The sequence below is a fragment of the Nothobranchius furzeri genome, chromosome 3 (genome assembly GCF_043380555.1).
Source record: "Nothobranchius furzeri strain GRZ-AD chromosome 3, NfurGRZ-RIMD1, whole genome shotgun sequence".
In the NCBI taxonomy this organism is placed as follows: domain Eukaryota; kingdom Metazoa; phylum Chordata; class Actinopteri; order Cyprinodontiformes; family Nothobranchiidae; genus Nothobranchius; species Nothobranchius furzeri.
The window spans coordinates 54,473,160-54,498,385 of NC_091743.1; the positions used below are offsets into that span (position 1 = coordinate 54,473,160).

A 25,226-nucleotide genomic window follows, 5' to 3' on the forward strand; every position below is an offset into this window, starting at 1 on the left:
TTTATGAGAGTAATCCAGTTATTCCTTAGGTTCAGGAAATGTGTGACTGTTTCTCTAGCATTTAATAACTCCCTTTATCTCTCTCTCAAACACACACACACAGACACACACACACACACAAACATCTTGTGGTCATGTAGTGACTAACCCGAGGAATGAGAAGAGGCTTCATGCTGACAGGATGTCACTGCTCGGTGGGAGACGACTAACTAGAGGGAGCATCAAAGCACGGCTAAATCAGCCCCCTCCTACCGCAACCGCCGCATTCCACACAAAGGTGCACATATGAGACAATGCATGTGCTTTGTGGATTTTATACCAGAGGAGTAGAAAGAAAACATGGCACGCTTTGAATGTTGTTGAAGACATCTTTTCAAATAAATGTAGAATTTCATTGTAAACATTGTGAGAAACATCCCTTTACTGTATCTCCATTCACGCTCTTTGAAGGAACAGCCACAGCTGTCTTCACTTTGAACGTGACCGTTTGGCTCGTTTCAGGATTTCAGCAGCTAAATAAAACCACCATCCTTAAAAGAAGTCGTATACCACTCAACACACACGCCGAGGGGCTCTGTGAAAGTCTACTTCCGCCAGGGAGGAGCAGTAAAAGTTGTTATAAAAAGTAACAGGAATATAACATGGCATTAATTTGATGACAGCTTCGCTACGCCTCAGCTTCACTCTGATAGGAAGAGATGCCGTAAATAACAAAACTGAAAGTATGAGTTTGCAGAAACACTGACGCTAGCAGATTCATCTGAAGACCTCCGCTAAATGTGGCGTTTGTGTTTGCTTGGATAAGCCCGCACTCGTATAAACACGTAATCGATCAGTTTTCAGCTTTCCCACCCCTACTAAAAACACTCACAGACAGCTGATTAACTGAGTAAATATTTCCCAGAAAGTGGGCTTTTCCATTCTGTGCTCCACAGCCCAACTTTTGTGTTCCCGCTATTCTCATTCATCACAGAACCGCCCTCCCCGACGCCCTAAAAGCCTTGTGACCCCCTGCAGCCCTCCTCCCCAAACTGCCATCTGAACCGCGCCAAGCCTGTCACACATCTAAACAGGACCTGCTTTGACTGCCACTTAATTACACACCCTGTTACTCCACAGTTTACCAGTCAAAAATGTTGGATGGCTAGAGGGCGGAGGGGCGACCAGGCCGGGGGTTACCAGGGTCCCAGAATCCTCTCCATCAAAGTGGGCAGCCCCCAACAAAAGCCCTCATGACAGGGGATGAGTAGTTATAATGCAGCGCCTGCCGTTCAAAGTCACCCCGTTCCTAATTGCCCTCAGAGATGACAGATAATGGAGGGGCTTTGAAGTGAAAATGGATAGAAATGTGCGTGAGAAGAGTGGAATGAAAGCACGGAGGAGTGGGGAGGATGGGGTTCAACAAGAACGCTCAAAGAACGTGTTCAGCTTATCTTCATTTGAAGGATTAAGGAGGAGAGAAAATGTTAAAACTTTTACACATAAAGAAACAACATATTTAGTGTTTAAAGTCTTGATCACCTTTGGAGCAGAAAGGAGGCCAAGACGGACACTCAGCAGGGATCTGCTCCATCCACCCTCCTCCACCCCAAGCTCTGTCTCCAGAATAACCTTCAGGCACCTGTCCTCCTCCTCCAGTCGTTCTGTCTCACTCGCATCACCCTCAGTCTTTCCCATTTTGACGTACTTTCCCTCCATCCCCTCCTTTCATGGTTCTTTTTGTTCTGCCCCATTCCTACTTTTGTTCCCATCCCTTCGTGTTCCTCTGTTTTTCTCATGTCCAGAACGGACAGTGGGACCGACGCTCAGTCTGGCGTCAGGGTCTTCCCATACCAACAAACATGACTGGGATTCTTTGCTCTCTCTCCAGCTGACTTTCACATGAAACAAAGAACTCCAAAGGATTGACGCCTGAATCATCACTCTTTTAAACTGCATGCTTGTCTCTAGATTACGCTTCTTTGCAGGCTATAAAAGTTTGCTTCCCCTTCAGGGAAATACTGGAAGAGTTTATGACTCAACAGTTAAAGGGGCCGTATCATGGAAAATCCACTTTTTGGAGCTTTTTACTATGTGATATTGTTATTTCCTTATGAAAAAAAAACCAATCCCATTTTTGGCTGCATTTATGCATTTTCCTGTTTGAGCAACAATTTTTGAGTTTACTTGGAAACTAGTCTCGTCATCAGGCCCTGCTCCTGGAAGCTAGTCTCTGGTCTCCTCTGGCCAGCAGACCTCAAAGATTCTCACATGAGAGGAAAATCAGCTCAAAACAGTGCAAAAATTGCACAGTGTACACCCGGCTTAAGACATATTCAAATACCTCGGTATTATCAGAAGGTGCAAGCTGTATCTGCTTCAGTTACAGCTACTTTAGATAAAACAGATTTTCAGTTTTTTTCAAAATACATCTATTTTGCTAGAAAATGCATTATCTGAGGTTTTTTTTATCTCCATTACAAGATTAAAATTTTTGTCAAAGAATTTTCTATCTCAGATAAATCCATGCACATGCTTTAGTTCTACATCTCACATTAAGCTAAATTATCACAAAAATCAGTAATTATTCATGTTTAGGCTCCACCCTCGGCAGAGGGTCACGGGAAGGGGTCCAAGCTGGCTGTTGGGGTGAAACTGGCCCACCTTGAACACCCCATAGAATTGCCCCTGATGTGTTTAGAAGAAGAAGAAGAAGAAGAAGAAGAAGAAGAAGAAGAAGAAAGTTTTTTATATAGGCTAGCATCATTCAGAGAAAAATCACAAGTGGCTTTAAATTATTAAAAAGATAACAATTAATAAAACTTAAAGTGAAGGTAAAATAAAACTGATTAAAAGTATGGCTAAAAAAGAAAACAAGCCACGTTTTACACACACACACACGCACACGCACACACACACACACTCACACACACACACTCTCACACACACATACGTAATGTTCCTCATGATTCTTTTTATTTGTTATTCTGAAGAAAGATTTTGCTTTCTTTTGACTCATCCAATCAAAAATAGTTGCTGAATATTCTCTTTCGAATCGTATAAAGCAGTTGAAATATTATACATGGAATTAGCACATGAAGGGAAACCCTCCTATCGCTGCTCTAGTGATTTTTCACCAGGGAAATCTTATTTTCAGCTTCTGGATTTTAGGAATAGAGCTGCCACACATACCACCTACAAATCTGTAGCTGCCATGTTACACCCACATTAGCTCTGCTGTTTACGTCTTTCCTCCTTTCTAACTCGGATCATTTTGCTACTTCCCCTCTGTGACTGGGTGGGATTTAATTTCATATGCCACATGACCTGTCTTTGGTACACAATAAAACACAAACCTCTAATCTGATTAAATGACCCTGGTTAGCTGTAATCTGCCTTTATCAGACCAAATCAGCCATTGAGATTGTCCTTTCAGCCTTTGTCGCCATCTCAAACATGCAGTGGTTTGGGGTAGAGCCTGCCATTTCAAAGGAAGCCCTTTTTTGTGACAAGGACCAGAGCCAGCAGGGCCCTGCTGAATGACAATACTTTGAAGAATCAGTTGGTATTTACTACAGAAGAGACTTGGTCCATTAGCCCAGGAGACTGGTTGTTCTTATGTTTGGCTTTACTAATTGGCTTGAATGCAGTTTGCTGCTCCTACAATGGAGAGGGAAGCCAGTGATCAGAGGAAAAGGAGGGGAAATGAAAGAAGGAATGGAAAGAGCAAATTAACAATTCATGCTTGGTTAGCATTCTGACGTCTGATGAGAACATTAAGATCGTAATGAAACGACAGACACACTGTAACGAACAAACTGTGAAATTCACAGTAATTAACCGGCAGCAATTGACAAGTAAGTTTATTGTAAAAATAATTACAGTGTTGTAGCTGTAGAACAGAACACAGTAACTAACATTTACTGTATGTAATATTACAGTATTATTTATTTACTGTAAAATATAACACAGTAAATAGCATGTACTGGTTTTTATATTACAGTATCATTGTTGTAACTGTAAAATTAAATAACAAGCCAACTGTGAAATTCACAGTAATTAACCGGCAGCAATTGACAAGTAAGTTATTGTAAAAAAAAATACAGTATTGTAGCTGTAGAACTGAACACTGTAATTAACACTTACTGTATGTGTTATGGCAGTGACTTACTGTAAAATTAAAAAGAGTAAATATTGTGTATCACTGTATATATTACAGTAACGTGATTGTAACTATGAAAATTAAATAACAAACACACTGTAAAATTCACAGTAATAAACCAGTAAGTTATTGTAAAAAAAAATACAGTATTGTAACTAAAGAACTGAACACAGTAACTAACATTTACTGTATGTTTTGTTATAGTATACATTATTTTAACTTCAAAATCTAACACAGTACATTTTATATATTACTGTTTATATTACAGTAATATTGGGATAACTGCAAAATTAATTGTAACTACACACAGTGCTTTACTGTTTATGTAAAAGTACTGTTATTGTAACCGTACTTCAAAACACTGCATGAATTTCCCTTTTTACAGTAGGATTACTGCAATTATAAATTAACTAATTTTGCTACCATGTTTCACTGTAAAATAAATTTAATTTTTCAATTGCTGCGCTTGTGATTACACCATTGGTGTTTTAACTATAAATGAAATAACAGTAAATTCCAAGTTTAGTATTTTTGGCTAAAAATAGTACTTTAACTGTATAGTAAAAATTGCATTACTGTCTTTTAAAGTTAAAATATTGCAGGTGTTCTTTTGATTTATGTTATGCTGTATCTTACTAAATAAATTAGGACAACAAAAGTTACATTTGCCCATTTATTTCTATAACAATGGATATAAATATCCACAGATAACATTGGCAAAAAAGTATAATCATCATTAAGTTCTTAGAACATGTTGTACACACATTACAATACAACTAGCCATAGCCATATCTATAAAAACAGGCAATAACATGTCAACATTTTTGTATACATGCTGTGAACATTTGTGTATTCAAAGAACACAAAAACTACTTAAAACAATGGATAGAAGTATCCAGATAAATAATGATACATGATCACCATCGTGTTTCTAGAACATGTTGTGAACATATTGCAATATTACAAACCTCATTAACCTTAAAACAGTCAAAACAGTGGCATTGACATGTCAACAAAAAAAACACTATTTTTCCATATAACGCGATGTAAAAAAAATGTGTACTCTAGGTACAGACTTCTTGCCTCTTAGGGTCCCTCACCCAGTCCATCAGTTCTGTAGGGCTGCTCCACAGCAACGTCCTGAAAATAAAACAATCACAATAAAAAACTCAGCTAATTAAGACAGATGAAGAGGGAATGTGAAGTCAATGGAAGTCAAGGAGCGCAACACAAATGAATATTCCACGTATCCCAGCCATCTGTGGTCCAGACATGGACATTTTCTTGGACCAAATGATTACATTTAAGGGAAGGTCAACCCTGAAGCTGTTCAAGCCAAAAAATTTATCTGACAAATATGGTTAAAAAGCATTTGTGTTTAGTGAGGCCCGTATAAAAATCAAAAAATAAGTGTGTTTGTGTGTGTGTGCACATAGCTTTTGGATGGATTCTTACTTTCTTATTGTTCATAATGCCCTAGGTTTGTGTTCCATTGATGCATTTGTGTGTACATCTTACATCTTCTGTTGGCTGTTCCTGGTTCAGTTTGCTGATTCAGACAGCTTGTTTGTGAAAAGTTACATTCTGAGAGAGAGAGATTGGGCCTTACAGCCATTTTAAACTGCTAATATTTCATTAGTTTGTTGTTGAATGTTACTATTTTAATATACTGCACAACTACATAGTCAGATAACAGCAAAAAAAAAAAAAAAAAAAGAAGAGTTCACTGACCTGAATGGATATAGCAAATTGAACTGAATTGCAATAATCGGTTCTAAATCTTGAGAATCTTAATCAAATCGACTCTTGAAATTTGAATCGATAGCCAACTCTATTCGGCACCCATCCTTAATCCCTGTGTGAAAATAAAAATCTTTTCCCCAAGAATTTCTCCTTGCATGGTTCATTTAATTTAAGGTTCATCTTGACCTGGAATGCTGTTCAACAAATTATTGACAATAAACGATATTATTGTCGACATTATCAAGACCAAAATAACCACTAATGTAATGTAAAAAGCCGTAGCATTTGGCTTTGCAATAAGGTTCGCCATTCTCCTCACGAGGCTCACTTGTGGCTCCGCTTCCTCCCAGAGACACAAAGATCCTCAATGTCTCTGACAGGATGCTTCACTCCCTTCATTTTGTCCTGCTAAGTCACTAATGCGCCCAGGTGCAAACGCCTATGTTAAAACAAGAAAATATTTAAGTAAAATAAAATACCACAATGGTGTGCGCCACAGGGAAACAAAGATGAGGCTTCTTTATAACACTATAAACGTGTTTATAACAACCGTTGTGACGTACACTCGACCAGATACAAAATTAAACAATAAGTAGGAAGAATATAAATTTCTCTTCCATCAAACATCTATGTGCTGTGCTTCCATTTAAAATATCCATGATTGGGCTTCTTTTTTGTTCGCAATTCAATCGGTGCATGATTATGTTGCTCAGAGACACATCTGCGAATGTATCGTCTATCGTCAGTTATTGGACTGACAATTGGAGGTTGGAAAAATTATACAAATCGCCCAACCCCGTTACAAGTGTAGCATGCCATTAACTGTAGTGATGAGTGAAGATGAAGTTTCTTTGCATAAAGTAGCCAGGGGTGCCAAGGAATGTTGCACATTCCATTTCTCTGGCCAGCTTTTCCTCATTTCAGCGTTTTTCTTTGTTTTTGTAGTTCCAAATCCAAGACTATGATCTGTTACAAACGCACATAGCCTACAGCATGAGCCCTCTGGTCACATCCAAGCATTAGGTCATAGATTGTGAGAATAATTCTAATAATATAGCCAGTAGGGATGTGGATCTTACAACTCATGATTAAAGTCTATTCCAATTTTTGACAAAAACATCTGGCTTTTAACTTTTATTAGCTGATGATAAAGTATCTCTTACGCACAAGTTATTAAATTGTGCGCACGAGAAAATTACTGGTACGCACAATATTTTTGTTGCTCATGTCCCCTTATGGGCTCCATATGTTTACGCTACTTTTGACAAATAAAGACCAAACCCATCTTCGTAGATGTAGTGACCAGTATCAGAACCTCACCTTAAGCTAGCTGTTTTGCCAGTCAAATGCAGAGAAGGCGTTCATGAATGAAACGACGCGTGGATTTATATCCGTTGTCTTTCTCTTCACAGTTCTGCCAGTTTTTCTGCTCGTCTGGACCTTGGCTGTGCACTTGATGGAATTTGGATTGATCCTGGCAAGGAACCTAATAGAAATGAAAATATAGGTTAATATAACTTATGGACAGTTTGGTGAGCACATCATCATAACAAAAGTCCTCTCAGAACAGATCAAAAAGCTTATAGAAATCAACTTGAAAGGATAAGAAATTTAAAGCTGCTATCTTTAATCTGCAAAATAAGTAATCTAACAGATTTTTTTCATGCCTATTAACATTTTAACACAACATTCTTAGAAATATTTTGTGGAGATTAAAGAAAAACATAAATAATTAAGTGGTTATTTTGTCTAAACTTCAGCCAAAAACATGGATTGGTCCAAAACCAATGATTAAACAATCCCACCCGACAAACAGACTTCTGCATGTACGTGGCTCCATGACTCATTATGCTTGTAGCACATTTTGCAGCAGAACATCACCGCACTTCCTCAGTGGGGCATGGCCTAGGACTGCTACTTGATGGGAGGGGTGAGAGTTCTGAGTGAGTAAGCTAGTTTATTTTGCAGATTACGAATAGCAGCTTTAGAGTCAAGGTGCAGCTAAAACATAGTAATGATTTTGGCGCCGATTGGATATTTAGACTTACAGCGTTTATTGTCCTGAATGAACATATTTGTATGAGCAAATGATTTTAGATATTGTCCGACTGTTCTAATTTTAAATTACTATTCTTTCAGCACTATGAAGAGTTCTAAGATTTTTCTAAATATTTGTAAATAAACTTGAATTTAATTGTAGCTCAAAGTTAAGTTAGAATGTTATTAGCAATACCTCTGAACGAATTCCAGTGTTGTGACTGCTTCCACCTGATATTCTATGTTGAATACATAGAAACTGGCAAACAGGACAGCCAAGGCAGTTGTAAAATCCGGTATGGGAGGCAAAAGTGGGATTACAACTCTGCCCTCTATGGATAGCATCCACTTGTTCGCAGACCACATAGTGTCTCCTGCAATAATCAAATATAAAACAACAATTGAATTACAAATAAGTAATGTCTGATACATAGTTCACATCAGACACAGAAGTGATGCTAAGCATCGTGGAACAAAGAGCGCTTCTATTCGGCGCCCTTGTTGACTTATGGTGTCGTTCACAGCAGCTGCGAAGCACTGGGAAGGCTCACGCCATGTGGCAATTGTTTTGGCGTGTGCTCTATTTTTTATGAAAGGGAGCTGCATCAGTTCTGACAGGAAGTCAAAGACAGAAGAGGCAGGCCATGAAATTTAACAAAATAAAGCTAGTTTTCAAACAAAACACCGATTGATAAATGCAATCATATTTGTGTATCTAAACAGACTAGAGATGAAAATTAAACACACCCATTCCCGCAGTGTAGGCTGAACTATGGGGAGGGGGAGAACCTGTTTTGCTTAGATAAACAAATACGTTTAATTCAAAGATAAATATATACAGTAGCATTGTTTCATACCAAAAACACCAAGTTATTTACGAACCCAATTTTAAAGGAATTGGTCTAATTACACAAGAGCTGAGCAGGACCGGCGCAGTTTCCGAAGATATAAAAATAGGTAGGGTGACGCAGGGGTGTGTTTAAACAGGAAAAGAGCAGTAAATGGGGGCTAGTACCTGGTAAACATAGAGTTAAAAAAAGAAATGCAACAGCTGAGCAGAAGCGCTTGTTGATTGCGAAGGAAAACTTTGTGCCTGATGTGAACAGAGGAAAAGCAGGCAGCGCACGAATTTCGTGAGCGATCTGCTTCGCAAACCCTCTTTCCTGGCAAAGTGTTGCAGTGGCTGAGTGGGCAGGAGGTTGGCTGGGGATGATCATTGTCTCATCCCCAACCAACCAAGTCAGTGTTGGAATGTTCTCCCTGGGCACTGCAGTAATGACACTTCCTCACTAGTCTTAATGTCAACTTAAGATTTATTTTTCTCTATATCTGCTTTTACTAAATGACAGTTTTACCAAGTGCGATGAGCCTTGGGGTGCTTGGGAGGATGAACTGTTCCTCTGCATCAGCAGGAGTTGTTGTAACCTGATGAATTGAGATGAACAAAATGCACAATTAAACTTTTTACAAAAAAATAAAAAATAAAAACACAGTAAACTGTGTTTAACACAGCTTAACAGACTCCTTTTTAAGTTTTACAATTGGCAAATGTAGAAGACAGTCCCTGGTATATGCACTGAGGCTCAGAGAGAACAGGACAAAACGCAAAATGCAACTAGGGATGCTTTGATCACATTCTTTTGCTCTCGATCTAATACTCCAGCAAAGCATTAGAATAAGAAATAAAAAGGAAAAACACATGTAAGTTGTCTTTTAATTAGGCCCGGGCAGCAAAGCGCTGCAAAGGCCTCTTGGATTTCTAGTGTTTATTAAGGATTCGACCCACGGTAGGCGACATGCAGGAGCGGTCAGCGGCAAAAGATAGCAACGTGCTCTGTTCCAGTACTTATTGCAAATTTTCCATTGTTTCGATTGACCATCAATTTGGAGGGAATTTAAAGCAGTTCGTGGTTAAAAGGCAGCAGTTATGAAATCTCGCAAGGTTTTGCTCAAGTTAAGTCAAAAAACAATCAATTTATTTGCTAGTTTTACAAATTCTAGCCAAGCAACTTTTTACCTCTTACCGCTTACCTCTGGCAGATTTTTTTTACTCAAAACTAGAAAATCTGGATCATAAAATGAGTGTTTTTACTTTCTTAGAAATCAGTTTTTGCAGTGCAGTCTTTTCCATATGTAGTTCATTATGCAATAAAGTGTGCACCCCTCAAATTTGCAGGTCAAAGCATGTCCTTGCGTTTGCTATGGACTCTGTACATATGCGTTTGAAGAGCAATTACTGTTGAAAAAGCAGAAGGACAATTTGCATATAGCCACAGTGAAATCTAATGTTAGCGACATTGCTGTGCATTTTAACATGTCGAATAAATGCGGGAGTTGACACAGTTTTGAATTTACAAACAGTACACGTGTAAGACATTTTGAACCAGAACGGCAGTTTACTCAAACTTTTCCTTCCTCAAATATCGGTGACTAGTCTTATGAGCAAGCAATGTTAGACTAAAAGTCAGTAAAGAGAAAGGACACTTACATGCAATGCTCCACGCATCTACGTCGAGAAAACAGTCTTCGTTGTCCTGCAGCAGACTGGAGAATGTTGCGAATCCCTTTATTCCTGCAGCTGAAGTTCTTTCCTCCAGTTCTTTATCTTTCTTGCCGCTGTTCGGTTAGAACCGGTTACACCGCCAAGGACTGCCGCGCAATTGTCGGCTGGACCAATGAGCGGCGCAGCGGCGTTCTTACGGCGCTGGCTACAGCTAGTGAACCGCTCACTGATGGTGATCACGTGAGCCAGGTGCTTTCCCGGGCATGAGCACATGAATACTGGGACTCGAGATGAATTACCAGTAAAAACACACCATTTATAAATAACACAATAACTGCATGTTAGTCATCACCTACATCGCAAAATGCAGTTAATATCATTATCTGTCCGATCTGACCGTTTTCCTGAATAGTTAATGAGTTGTTCTGTGGAAAGCAGAAGAAAAAGTAGTTCCTAGTAACTGGGTTTAATACAAAGACTGTAGAAAAAATGATAATTGGTACGATATAATTCAGAAAACTAATTCTGAGACTTGGTGGAAGAAGTAAAATGCAATCAACTGAAATATAATTAAAATGTTAATAGGTTAAAATGCTGTGAATGATAGTTTAAAGTATTAATAATTTGTATTTCTGTACATATCTGTGTGGTGCCATTTAAAATCAAACATAATTTTTGCAGCAATTAAGATAAACTAGCAGAAGGTAAAAATAGGTGGTTCATTTTTCTAAGTAATATTTTCACCATGATTATTCATACATTTATAAATGTTAAAGTTTCCAACTAAATATTAATATTACAAGCCAAATATTTAATTTAGACTTAAAAGTTTATTTTACAAATTAAATAATTAGGTCACACCAACATATTTAGTTTGTAATCTGAATATTTAACTTGGAGCAAAACATTTACTTTACAAACTAGCTGCTATGACTCAATATCCACATTGTGGGACATAAGGATTATTCTATTCTATTCTATTCTATTCTATTCTATTCTATTCTATTCTATTCTATTCTATTCTATTCTACACAAATTTCAGCCTCATAGGTCAAATAGTTTTAATGTTATTCATTTTCCCACCATTTTCTAAATTCAAATTTCAAAGAAATACATTTTGGCTGCCACGCAGCAACCTTTGACCCCAGACTCAGGTCAGATGATCCCCAGGGGTTGCTTTAGAATGATCTTATCGATCAATCAGTATTTAGAAAGCTCCTTACAGGCATGAAACATGCAACCAAAGTGCTGTACAATAAAAATAAAAACATATAAAACCAGTAAAAAAGTTTAGCAGACCCCTAGAGGTCCCATCATAACTTCACCGAGATATGCGGGTAAAGTCCGTTTGATAAGCAAAATACTCAGATTTCATGTTTATATCTCAACGCGTGAGTTGTGTTGAGTTGTTAGACAAAAGCAGGCCAAAAGGCCACTCTGATTGCTGACCTCTGTGACTTTTGACACTTCCCAAGGTGCTGTGAGTCTAAAAATTTGCACAGTGTATGGCTCGAGCACCACAATCTAGACATTAACATTTCAGCTCCTTAGGTCAAAAAGTTTGGGAGTTATTCATTTTCCCTCCATTTTGTCATTTAAAATTTCAATCAACTGCTTTTTGGCCACTATGTAGCCACCTTTGACCCCACTGACTCAAAACTCGTGTCAGATGATCCCCAGGGGTCGCTTTACAATAATCTTATGGAATAATAACCCTTATCCTAGTGGTTAGTTTAATTGGCCATTTGAAATCCAGAAAATCAGAAGATCTCAAGCCTTTGGCCTTTCAGACCTTCTGGGTTAGAAAAAATGTATGGACACAACATAATTCTAAAAGTTGCTTGGGTTTGAAAATTAAATATGTTGTTCAGAGCCCCGAGACGAGTGTGTAGATGTGTGTTCGGTCCCAACCGGGCTCCTACTTCCTGAAAGGCGGGGCTTCTAACAACCACATTTCGGGTTCCAAGTGCCGCCATTTCCATAGGAATAAACCAAATTGTTTGAAACGTTGCCTGTTGGCTTGTGAAGAGGCCTCTATCAATTGGAGATGGGAATTGAAGCTCCTTTTGACAGGAGACTCTGCCAGGCGTTCCCAGCATACTCTTGCGATACGTTTGGGCCTGCCTGGTCTGACTGGCATCCTCCCCCACCATCTGAGCCAACTCACCACCAGGTAGTGGTCAGTTGACAGCTCCGCCCATCTCTTCACCCGAGTGTCCAAGACATGTGGCTGCAGGTCAGATGAAACAACAACAAAGTCGATCATCGAGCTGAGGCCTAAGGTATCGTGGTGCCAAGAGCACATATGGACACCTTTATGTTTGAACATGGTGTTCATTATGGACAATCCATGACTGGCACAGAAGTCCAATAACAAAACACCACTCGAATTCAGATCGGGGGGGGGGGGGTGTTCCTCCCAACCACACCTCTCCAGGTCTCACTGTTGTTGCCCACGTGAGCATTAAAATCCCCTAGCAGAATGAGGGAGTCACCGGAAGGAGCACTCTCCAGCACCCCCTCCAAGGTCTCCAAAAAGGGTGGGTAGTCTGAACTGTAGTTTGGTGCATAAGCACAGACCACAGTCAGAACCTGTCCCTCCACACGTAGGCGGAGGGAGGCTACCCTCTCATTCACCGGGGTAAACTCCAACGTACAGGCACCAAGATGGGGGCAACTAGTATGCCCTGCATACCCCTGCTCGGCGCCTCTCAGTGGGAGCAACTCCAGAGTGGTAGAGTGTCCAACCCCTCTCAAGCAAACTGGTTCCAGAACCAGAACCATGCGTTGAGGTGAGGCCGACTATATCTAGTTGGAATCTCTCAACCTCACACACCAGCTCTGGCTCCTTCCCCACCAGAGAGGCGTCATTCCATGTGCCAAGAGCCAGCTTCTGTAGCCAAGGATCAGACCACCAAGGTCCCCCACCCTCGACTACCACCTGTCACACACTGCACCTGACCCCTTTGGCCCCTCCCACGAGTGGTGAGCCCATGGGAAGGGGGACCCATGTTTCCTCTTCGGGCTGTGCCCGGCCGGGCTCGCCAACGTACCCCACCTCTAGGCCTGGCTCCAGAGGGGGGCCCCAGTGACCCACGTCCGAGCAAGGGAACACAGTTTCCATTGAAATTATTCATCATAAGAGGTCTTCAGGCTTCTCTTTCATCCCTCACCTAGAAACTGGTTGCCATGGATGACCCTACCAGAGGCATAAAGCCTCAGACAACTTAGCTCCTATATCATTGGGAAACTCAAACCCCTCCACCACCGTAAGGTGGCAGCCCAGGGAGAGGCTATACCCATTGGTTATATATGATGTTACTGCAAATCTTTACAGTAATGCACTGGTTGCTATAATTACTTAAAAATACATTGTACAATTAAAACAATTACTGTGAATTTTTACAGTATCATGTTGCTTGATGTGATTTCCCGAAGTACACGATATCACTCTGAAATTACCTTTGGTTGTAGTTTTACACAGTACGTGACAGTACGTTACTGTGACATTTTACAGCTGGTTGAGGTTTCTATAGTGCACAATATGTAACTGAATTTCAACAGTATACTGTAATGGTTACTGTGCGCTTTTAAAGTACTTTACATGTTAGTACAACAATAAATAATATGTTGCTTTAAATTCCAATATATTATTGTGAATTTCTACAGTACTGTAATAGGTACTGCAATTCCCTATGGTACACATGTTACTGTGAATTTATATTATTATTGTGAATTTCTGCAGTATGTTTTTATCCAGTACACAATAAGTCATTGTGAAATTTCTCACCACTGTAAAATCTTGTTTTTTTTACAGTAGTGATAATATTACTGTGACTTACTACAGTAGAACTTGGTATGCTGTGAATTTATAAAGTATTGCATGTATTACCATAATTTATGCAGTAATTTTACACTACTGTTAATTTTTGCATTTTTTCTTACAGTAGTAATTATATTACTGTGAATTACAACAGTAGAACTCGGTCTGCTGTGAATTTCTACAGTATTGTATTCATTACTATAACTTATGCAATTATTTCACACCACTGTAATTTCTTTCTCTGTTTTTTACAGTAGTGATGATATTACAGTGACTTACTACAGTAGAACTTGATCTGCTGTGAATTTATACAGTATTGTATTTATTACAATGATTTATACAATTATTTCACATCACTGTAAAGTCTTGTTTTGTTTTTTTACAGTAGTGATGATAGTACTGTGACTTACTACAGTAGAACTTGGTATGCTGTGAATTTTTAAAGTATTGCATGTATTACCATAATTTATGCAGTAATTTCACACTACTGTAATTTCTTTCTCTGTTTTTGACAGTAGTGAATATGTTACTGTGAATTACAACAGTAGAACTTGGTCTGCTGTGAATTTCTACAGTATTGCATTCATTACTATAACTTATGCAATTATTTCACACCACTGTAATTTCTTTCTCTGTTTTTTACAGTAGTGATGATATTACAGTGACTTACTACAGTAGACCTTGATCTGCCGTGAATTTATACAGTATTGTATTTATTACAGTGATTTATACAATTATTTCCCATTACTGTAAAGTCCTGTTTTGTTTTTTACAGTAGTGATGATATTACTGTGACTTACTACAGTAGAACTTGGTATGCTGTGAATTTTTAAAGTATTGCATGTATTACCATAATTTATGCAGTATTTTCACTCTACTGTAAAATTTTGCTTTGTTTCTTACAGTAGTGATTATATTACTGTGACTTACTACAGTAGAACTTGGTCTGCTGTGAAGTTTTACAGTATAGCATTTATTACTGTGATTTATACAGTATTGCAACAGTTACTGTCAATTATACAGTATTTTACTTTAAATACATTCACAGTGAGTTACTTTACAGAAACACAGTAAATTACTGTGTAATTCACAGTCATTTTTTACAGTGCACTGACAAGTGGTTGAACCTTGTTTATTAAAGGCTAAATTATATCATGTCTTTCCACATGCTGAACAAGGTCACGGCCCACTTTTTTTGTAACTTTGTGGGCAATTATAATATTTACATAAGATATTAACCATCACAGTGGAGAATGATTAAAGTTGGCCTGTTTAAATATCTTCCACACTCTGTTGTGGAAGATCTCCCGTGGTGATTTTATCCTGCAGAGACCAGCGTGAAATAGGAAAGAAGGGGAAGCCTGAGCCAGAGTGACATGGTTGTGTCTAAACATGTGTCTGCTCGGTAATCAGGACAAGCTGTGTAGAGACGTTACGCTCATCCATCATTTCTTCCTCCCAACAGAAAGATGAGGAGGAGCATTTACGGAGGTGGAAATGATGATGAGAACGTTTCTGATGGATAAGCAGAAAGTCAGAAGACATCATTGTGATGTGTTGTGATGAATGTGTTTAAAACCCTGAAAACAGAAAATGTTTCAAGTGTGTGACGGACTGCCCTGGAAAAAAGTGTGTGTTTGTTGAGAACTGGGTTCTCAAAAATGGTCTTAGCTGAAACCAGTGACTTTCCGGCTGCAGAGCCGAGCCTAAACGCCCCTGATTAGGTTCTGGTTCAGCGTTTCCCCTCTCTGACCACACCTGGGACTCTGTCTTCTCAAAAGTCTTGATTTACATGGAGAAACTTTCTAAAAACATTAAAGACATACAAAAAGAGACCATCTGTAACACAGGTCAGTTTGGAGACAGATGCAGAGTTAGCAACATTTCTGGACATGGACAAGTAAGTTTTTCAAATATATGAATGAATAACATACCATGAAAATAAAAAATCAACGTGTTTTAGCTCGGTTGGCTGACTAGAGTTGCACACTCACAGACGAGAGGTGTAGCTTTTGGCAGGAAACGTTACAGCTTAGGGTGCAATACATTTTAAGCCCCTAGATGATGCTTTTGGATAAAAATACTTTGGATTTTAGCTTTAATAAAAATAAAAGCTTTAGTAGCCTACAGTATATAATCCCTTCTGCAGTAAAACTAAGTCCACAGCAATTTACATTTTAATGCTAACATCAGAGCTATGTTCAGCACTTGTGCAGTACGCGGATGCACATTTGTATGTCTGTTCTGTTTCTTCTTGGAAACTCAATTTTTTTTATTCACTATTCTAATTGCTGAAGGTTACAATAAGTCTACTGCATGAGGAAAAACAAATGCTTACATTAAATGACAGAACGTGTGTAAATAATCTCAGTTTGGGGAAATTTATCCCAAATTGACAATATCTCTTTTGAAAAAATTTGATGCTTTCAAAAGGTTTTATCTCTCTATAAAAACACCTTAAAGCACATAATTAAGAGATTTTATTCCCTGTAAAATTCGGCAAGGCTTTTTACACACACTTTTGTTGTTGTTAAAGTGATACATTCAATTGAATCTTCTAAATATTCATTGTTTATATTATTTTTGTTCACAGTCTTTTAGTCTTCTTTACTTTTTGTTCTTCATTGTTATGTTGTGAATCTGATTTCAATTCAGTTCAATTGAAATTCAGAAATACTTAATTAATCCCAGAGGGAAATTGATTTGCTGCTATTACACCAAACTTTCCCCACTGAGGGTCAATAAAGGGATGTTCTATTAGTATTTGATTACTATTTTGCACAATAAAACTGTTGGATGGATTATTTCATTTCTGTTCATTTGTTTTCCTAAGTCTACGATGCAATATCTGATGGGTCTGTGCAATTACCCTAAATGCCCTAATACAATGGTCCATTTGAATTCATTTAACTAGATTTGAGGCACAGAACAAATAACAGAATATTTAATCACCTAAAAGATATTTTAAACTCAAGTATTCTCCTTCATACAACATCCTTTTGAACATTTTTGTCTGTAGTAAAAGCAGAAGTAGATTTTCAGACTCTTTTAGTACCTACAACAGGAAACAGTGATTTATTTGATTGTGGTTGACTGAAGTTGGTGTATGATATTTCATGACTTTGTTTTGTCTGATTTTAATTTATTTCTATTTTGTTTAAGATCATTGTGATTTTATGACTTTATGATTTGTTTTGTTTTTAATCTATGTGAAGTGCATTGTCATTCTCTGTCTGTGATGAGTGCCATATAAATAAAATGTACTTAACTCACTCACTTACCGAAGTATTTTGGCCGAATCTCATTTTGCTGGTCTTACCTCTGCCCCACCTGAAGCTTTCAGTGCCCTTAACTTAGATATAAATTTGTTAGACGTTTCAGGGATGAAGAAGCAAATGGGTCCTCAGTTCTGACAAATTTATTTCATTTAAACAGAAATAGTCCCAAGATAAAATCTCAGTTAGCCAAAATATTTACTCGCCCTTCAAAAACTGAACATACTAGTCTGATGTAAACATGCTAAAAGTGAGGTCAAATGTGAAAACAGTGGGTGAAAGTAGAACTAATCTTTATATCTACTTAAAAATATTTTAAAATAGGTTTGGTAAATATTTTGCCATCTTTAAATCTAGCTTCCACCCACACACCAAAAACAAGTTTTCCAGGTTATCTGGAATCCCAATCCATCTTATTCCTGCATCCCATCATGCTTTGCGTGTAAGATGCAAGCAACTTCTGGTCCCGCGTTTGTTTACCCCAGAAGTACAAAATTTCTGGGGTGCATATCCAAGAGAATCTTACCTGAACTACCAACACCATGTCATTCTCCAAACAAGCCCATCAGCGTCTTCACTTTCTCCGCCAGCTGAAAAGAGCTAGACTCCTCCCTCCAACTCTCAACACATTCTACAGGGGCACCGTTCAGAGTGTGCTGACCAGCTGTATCACTGTTTGGTACGGAAACTGTAGTGCCGCTGACCAGAAGACCCTTCAGCGAACAGTGAATACAGCTGAAAAGATCATTGGTGCCCCTCTCCCCTCCATCCTGGACATCTTCCATTCACAATGCTCCAGCAGAACCAGCGCAATCATGAAGGACTCCACCCACCCCTCCCACAATCTCTAACAGCTTCTACCATCTGGGAGAAGGTACCGGAGCATCACAACCCACTCTACTAGACTGCTCAACAACTTCTTCCCCCAGTCTGTGTGAGTTCTAAACCAATAATCCCACCGACCTTCATAACCTTCTGAAATTTGAAGTGAATATCTGACTCTGGAGCATTGACTGACGGTGCATGCAAATCTTCTTCTTATGGGCCTTTAGAGACTGAGAACATGCATGAACACCAGCTTTCACAGCTCAAACGGGACACCGTTACACTCCTTCTGCCTACTGAAGCAGAGAGGTGGAGGGACGATCTTAAAGTCTGGCGGAAGCTAACGTACTGTAGCATTTTAGCTGCTTTCTGAACTCAGTCGCATCCAACAGCGAGGCAGTAAATAATCTACAAAGCTTTTGGCTGATCAATACCAACATATTAATAAGGTTGGGCATGTTTTGTTGAAAGAGGTGGGACACAATCTGATTTTCTTAAAAGCAGACGTAAAGCCGAGTCAGAGCCTTAAATCCATCAACACCAACTTTTGGGTTGTAGTTTCTACATCAGGTGAAATACAAGCAGCAGGATGGCACTTTTAGGTTAATAACGAAAGTCTAAACGAATTATAACTATTCAGAAAACTGTACACATGAAATCATACCTGTTGTTGCTGAGACTGCTGTTGGAGCCGCTTCTCCGGAGGTTTGTCATATCCAACAAAAAAGTAGGATGCGGGTGATCCTCTCCAGGTTTTCACAATAAAATGAAAGGAATGCACAAATAAAGTTTGTGGGTGTTTTCAAGTTAGGATTTTTCAGCCACATCTTTCTGGGTTCCTCATCTCTGGGGAGGTGGTGAAAACCGTACCGACGCTCGCAACCACACACTCTCTCACTCTGGAGTTGCATGTTCTAAATATCGCTCTTGTAGCTACAACTTTAATTTTCTCTGGTTGTTAGTACAAGCGCGAAAAGCCCAACATCTTCCCATGCCACCTGAGTACATCTTTTGTGGGTAATTTTTTTTAAATCCTGTTCGAAACCTCACAATACAAACCAGTGAGTATGTGCCACTTTTGGTATCTCACCGGATGTTGCTTGCATCAGCGTTTCTCCATGAGGCTAATCAAAAATAAGAATTAATGATTGCATTTACATGCAGCCAGTAACCCTTTTAAAACCCAAATATTCACAATAACCTGGTTCCGCAGGTCCTTGTAAACACTGCCAAAAACCCGGATATGCTCATAACCGATTTTTTTAAAACCCGGTTACTACACCTGGGGTAGCCCTTTTCTAACCCGAATGTTTGGTCGTGTAAACGCATATCGGGATATCCCCATCAAAGCGTGTGTTCTGCGCACGCTCTGTGCGCAAGGAATCTTGGTCTTTTGAGTAGCGAGACGTCTTGTATGCGCCAGAACACCGGAAGTAAACAACAAGTTGGGAGCAACATGGCGAGTCGCGGCACAGCACCTCACTTTTGGAGTGACGAGGAAACTAAAGCGCAACCAAACGCGGTCGCTATCTCTTCCGAACTGGGAAACATGTTGTTGTTTTCATGGATACCGAAACAAGAAGAACCGGAAATGACGCGTATTGCGTCTGGACGTAGTCCATACGTCCTGACGCTACCCCAACGTTCGCATTAAAATCGGGTTGTGCAAGTTAGGGGTAACTCTTTCGATTTATGCTTGTAAACGGGTTATTCTGATCAACTCAGAAACCCGAATGCCGACCTTAACCCGATCATAACCCGGATATTGGCTGCATGTAAACATAGTCATTGGTGTGAGAGTGGGACTGGTTGTCTCTGTGTAGGTCTGTGATGACTGTGCCTGTCCAGGGTGTCCCCGCTCTCACTGCTGGAGTGACACCAGCACTCTGTGACCCTACTGAGGAAAACAGATTTAGTGAATGAGTGAGTTTGTCATTGTTTTGCTAATCAATAGACTTTCATAACATTTAAAAACTTTAATGTCACTTTCTTCTTCCGAAAAGTCCCGTGAGAGGTTAAAAAGTGCTCGCATTATGGAATTGCCTGATGGGATTCAGGGGTTTTCGACTATAATCTTAAAATGTCAAATGTCCCTGCTTCGAATCATTTGTGCGTCTTTTAAAATCTCTCAGAAATCAAGCCGCATCTTTTTGCCCTCTGTTTGACTAGTGATACTACCAGTTATTTGACATGTTTCAGAGTTAGGGTTTGTTTGAACAGTGATTCTTTTCATTTTTCTGCTGGAGATGAAAAGAAAGAATAAAAGCATTCATATTTGAAGTATCTGTTTCAGATAGTCCCTGTCACTACTTAGAAAGCTCCCCTCTTCCTCTTCCAAACGAGACATGAAAGAGCAAACCTCATAATAAAATGGAATAAACCATCCCCCAGGGTTGAATTATTGTAATTACATGTAATTGAATGTTTGGCGGCAAAACCATTTCCTCCTCGGTCTCTGTGTGCATTTTCTGAAAATCCCAATCACTTTGTTCTTGGCCCCAGTCATCGACTGACCTTCTCCAGTTGCAGTCTTTCGTGAAGGGCAGTGATATGAGACAGAATTAGAATCAGGGGGAGGTGGGACTGTGTGCTACGTTGTCATGTATCGTAAGATGAGTTGGTCTCCATCAGCTCCATATGGCTTCATTCATCTGTTTGTGTCTTTTGCCTTGATCCCCTTTTGCCTACTTATAAGTTCATAAAGCCCCGGCTTTAGCCAAAGACTGAGGTTAAGAATGACAGAAACCGCCAAAACACAAATTAGTTTATGTTTCATTTCAGCGTCCCTCAGGAAGACTGGGTCAAAAACTCACATCTGTACAGTTGAAGTTCCTGACGACGCATAATAGCAACTATTGTTTTAAGGTTTTGTTGTAAGCCAACAGTCTCTCAGCGGCAAAACACACATTTAACTGACATTAAAGGTCAACCATCGTACAGGAGGACTTGTATTTTCACAGTAGATCAGCAAAGTTATTCAGAAATTCCATACTGTTTTTTCCACTGAGCACACTGTATTTTGGTACCTCTGCTGCCATGATTTATTCATCTATGTAAAACAGACTTTGTCAGTGAACCTGCTGACCTGAGCTGTTACCTGTAATTTCCCGTCTTACAGCTGTCCTGTAAGTCTGAGACAGCTCAAGGAGTGTCCCACTCTGTAAATGCTGCTATTGAGCTTCTTATTCCTGTAGGAGCATTGTGTCAGTGTGAATGTGGTCATCTGTGTTAGCTGTGCCATGTCATAATTGGGCAGCAGAGAAGAAAATGTAAGAAAGTCTTCACTGAACTTAAGCTCAGAGCCCTGCAGCTGTCCGTTACAGTGGTGACAAGCAAACATGATTCGTCCCGTTCATCTACAGGCTTAACGTTAAACCGAGGCTGTTCATGCTTTCAGTCAAAGTTAGCGTAGAAGACAAGTTTAGGGGGATTGGAGCCTTTACTTCTTTTGTCATTTTGAATTGCATGAAACATTTTGTTGGTGGGAAAAACTGTGAACCCAAGACCTAGTTCTGACCAGAGTGACGAGCTAACAGCCAATCAAAGCATGTTGCAAAGTAGATTTCTGCCATCTTAAAATAATCCAAAACTCCACATGTCACAGTAGTTTTTTGTAATACTATTTTTTAAACTGATTTTACACATCTGAAAATGCATTATTGCATGGTTACTTACATTGAAATCTATGGCTAGCTGTTAGCTTATTTATCCAGAAAGAACTAATCACTGTTTCTTTAACATTATTTCATTCAAAGAGCTTCAGCGTCATGGAAAAATTCCACCTCCTTGCAGATGGATGATTTTTTTTTTCTTTTTTGTTTCAGATCTGAAAACATTGAACAAAGACAATCTGAGTGAAAAAAAATTCAAATTTCCAATGATGGTTTCATTTATTAACCCTCCCACTGTCTATGGGTGACCTTGCGAGGAAAGTTGACCATTGAGCAGGATTAATGGTTTATCCCTTGAGGTCCGTGTGGCAGGAGTGAGGTGGTGCTCACTCCTGCCACACGGACCCAAGGGATAAACCATCAACTCTGCTCAATGGTTAACTTTCCTCGCGGGGTCACACCCATTAGGACAGTGGGAGGGTTAAGAGAAAACAGCTTTTCAAACCAACCTGTGTGGAAGGGGCTGTATACCATACCATAGTTTCTTTATATAGCACATTTAAAACGCAGCATGGGAGCTGCCCAAAGTGCTGCACAGGCTAAACCAAAACACGACCAATCTAAGCAACTAAAACAGAAGATAAAAACACCAGTCAAAAGCAGATAAAACATGAGGAATACTAAGAACACATTAAACCAATAACACAATAAAACACTAAAATGAGTCACTGTCTAAAAGCCACATCGTAGAAGTGGGTCTTTAAACGAGATTTAAAAACTGCCAATAACGGAGCCTGCCGAACATTAATGGGTAAAGAGTTCCACAGCTTTGGGGCAGCATGTACAAATGCTCATTCACCCCATGATTTGTATCGCATCCAGGGCGTGCAAAGCAGCAGGAGGTCAGCCGACCTCAACATGTTCGTGGGTACATGAGTGAGCAGGTCAGAGAAATGGGGAGGTGCCAGGTCATTGAGTGCTTTAAATACAAAAGTCAATAACTTAAACTGTACTCAGAAAATGGCAGGGAGCCAGTGAAGAAGTTCCAGGACAGGGGTAATATTGCTACTTCAGTGCGTGTTTGTCAAGAACCTGGCATCAGCGTTCTGGAAGACCTGCAGCCGATTCAGGGCAGAGATTGTGTTATTTTACACCTTCCAGAAAAAACAGAAATTCTGTGTGAATTCCACAATAGTACACAACTGCAAATTCACGCTTCCTTCTGATTCACACCAACATGTCCCACTTGATGGTTGTGCTCCAAACTGACTTTGGTTTCTTATTCTAATATCAGGTCTGGGTGTGGCCAATCCCAGGCCCTTTTTAGAAGACACCACAGTGTGTCTAATGAACGACTTGTCAAAAAACTAAATAAACATGACATCATTTGCAACAAAAACAACTATGTCCAAAATAAACAGAAGTCCGCGGCAGCAGTGAGACACCCACATCCCTGCTTTATACCACTGTTGCATAATCTTTTGTAAAAATGACACAATTGCGCCACATTACTGTCATGGTCTGACCACTTGTACATGACCTAAGGCTCCCTGATGCTGCCACGGTGTCTTTTCTAAAAGAGACAACAGTTAATGTGTGGCTTAACAATGAGGCAGTTAATCTTTCCCATTGGGCCTGGCTGCCTTGGATAGGATTTGTATTTCTTCGTGTTTATTTATCTTCTTTTGAAATTTGTTTGCTGATCTGAAACATTTCATTGTGACAAATAAGTAAACAAAATAAGATATTTGTAAGGGGACAAATACTTTGTTTTATACAAAGGGTAAGCTATTATTCACAACAGAGCATCATGTCAAACTGTGTAAACTGTTCCTTTTAGCTGTGTATAAAAACACACTTAGTTTGGATGTCAGTGTAGAAGATACACACAGTGGTCTGGTGCGAGTGCTCATGTGTAATTTATACTTTATTAAGGTCCCTAGCCTAATATAGGCCCATGACGTTGCACTTACACCATATAAAAATCTTCAGACAGATGCAAAACCCTTAAAAAAAGAAACCTTTTACAAGAATGCCAGTTTCAATCTCCTGCTTGAGCGCTGGTTTATATCATGCAAGACTTCAAATTTAGATTAGAACAAGCAGCATTACACATGGTTCACTGAGAAGGTAATCATTGGGGGAAAACGTAAAAAGATAATTGCATATGTTCAACTTTTGGTGGATGAAGGAAAAGATTAATTTAGACTGCAAAAGGAAAACATTTTATGAGTTATAATGAAGAAATGGTAAGTCTAGCATTCGTAGTTGATTTGTCAGAGGTTTTGTTTGCTCGCAACTTGATTACATGGACTCCAGCTAAACAGTAAGTTGTGATTGGGACTGTCAGGTTGCCATTTTCTTATGATTGGCTGATGAAAGGTATAATTTAGAACTGCCAGGACAGCAACTTCAAACGCTTCCAGTGCCATATTAGGTTGGAATGTGAAAGCAGTCCAGGCAAAAAATGATCCAATTTTCTACTGGCTTTAATTACAAAGAGGATCCCCTTTCATTGGTCGAGGCAATTGCTGTCCATTTCTGAGGTCAGCTGTGGAAAGTATCAAGTCAAGCATATCCATAATGTTCAAATCATGACTGTCTTCATGTGGTCATGGCATTATTGTATTACATCTGAAAATCACACGAGCCAAAAATGAAATAACTTCTTTTTTCGCATATAGAGTAAATAAAACAACACATAATAAGAAAATTGAATGGTTCAGTCCAAGTTAAGAGTAATTTGCCTTGTAACCTTGTGTTTTGGAAAGTTTCCTTTCCTTGCCCATCACCGTGCCAGAAATATAAAAACATAAGTTGTGGTTAATCCCTTGAGCAGGAATCGGTGCCTGAAGCTTGTTGGTGATTGGCAATGCCCTTTCTATCCTAAATAAAATTAAGCATTTGTAGCGGCAACTACATTATGGAAAATCCAATTTGTGATCACAGCGTCTGTACTCAACCTATGAGTGGCTCTTTGTTGGCCCAATGCTGCATAAATTTTCCTTGATTGATTTTCCAGAAAACCTACAAGTGCATGACCTTGCATGAGATGAATGCACAACTGGATCTTGATTATTTTAAGGGCAAGAAACAAATTAGCATCTAAATAGTCTCAGACATGCAAACCCACGGACATAGTGCAGAGAAATGCTGGATAATATCAGTTTCTCAAACACACAGCCACATGTGTAGGATTATCCTTATGCCTAATCACTATTTGTTTGACAACAAACAGAAATAACACACATTGAGTTTTATGTAATTC

The 25,226-nt window shown here is 39.2% G+C and overlaps 1 long non-coding RNA gene across 2 annotated transcripts; it reads right to left on the bottom strand.

The window, feature by feature from the left end:
* Window positions 1-4,800: 4,800 nt before the first annotated feature.
* LOC139068985 (uncharacterized) lies at window positions 4,801-9,314 on the bottom strand. 2 transcript variants are annotated; one of them, XR_011520215.1, is made up of 3 exons: window positions 8,118-8,583; window positions 7,205-7,370; window positions 4,801-5,281 (listed from the first exon to the last, which is right to left on the bottom strand). It is a non-coding gene; the product is annotated as an uncharacterized lncRNA (long non-coding RNA). The 2 variants fall into 2 exon arrangements; XR_011520216.1 differs by lacking the exon at window positions 4,801-5,281 and adding an exon at window positions 9,277-9,314 and having other exon boundaries at window positions 6,967-7,370; window positions 8,118-8,295.
* Window positions 9,315-25,226: the final 15,912 nt, after the last annotated feature.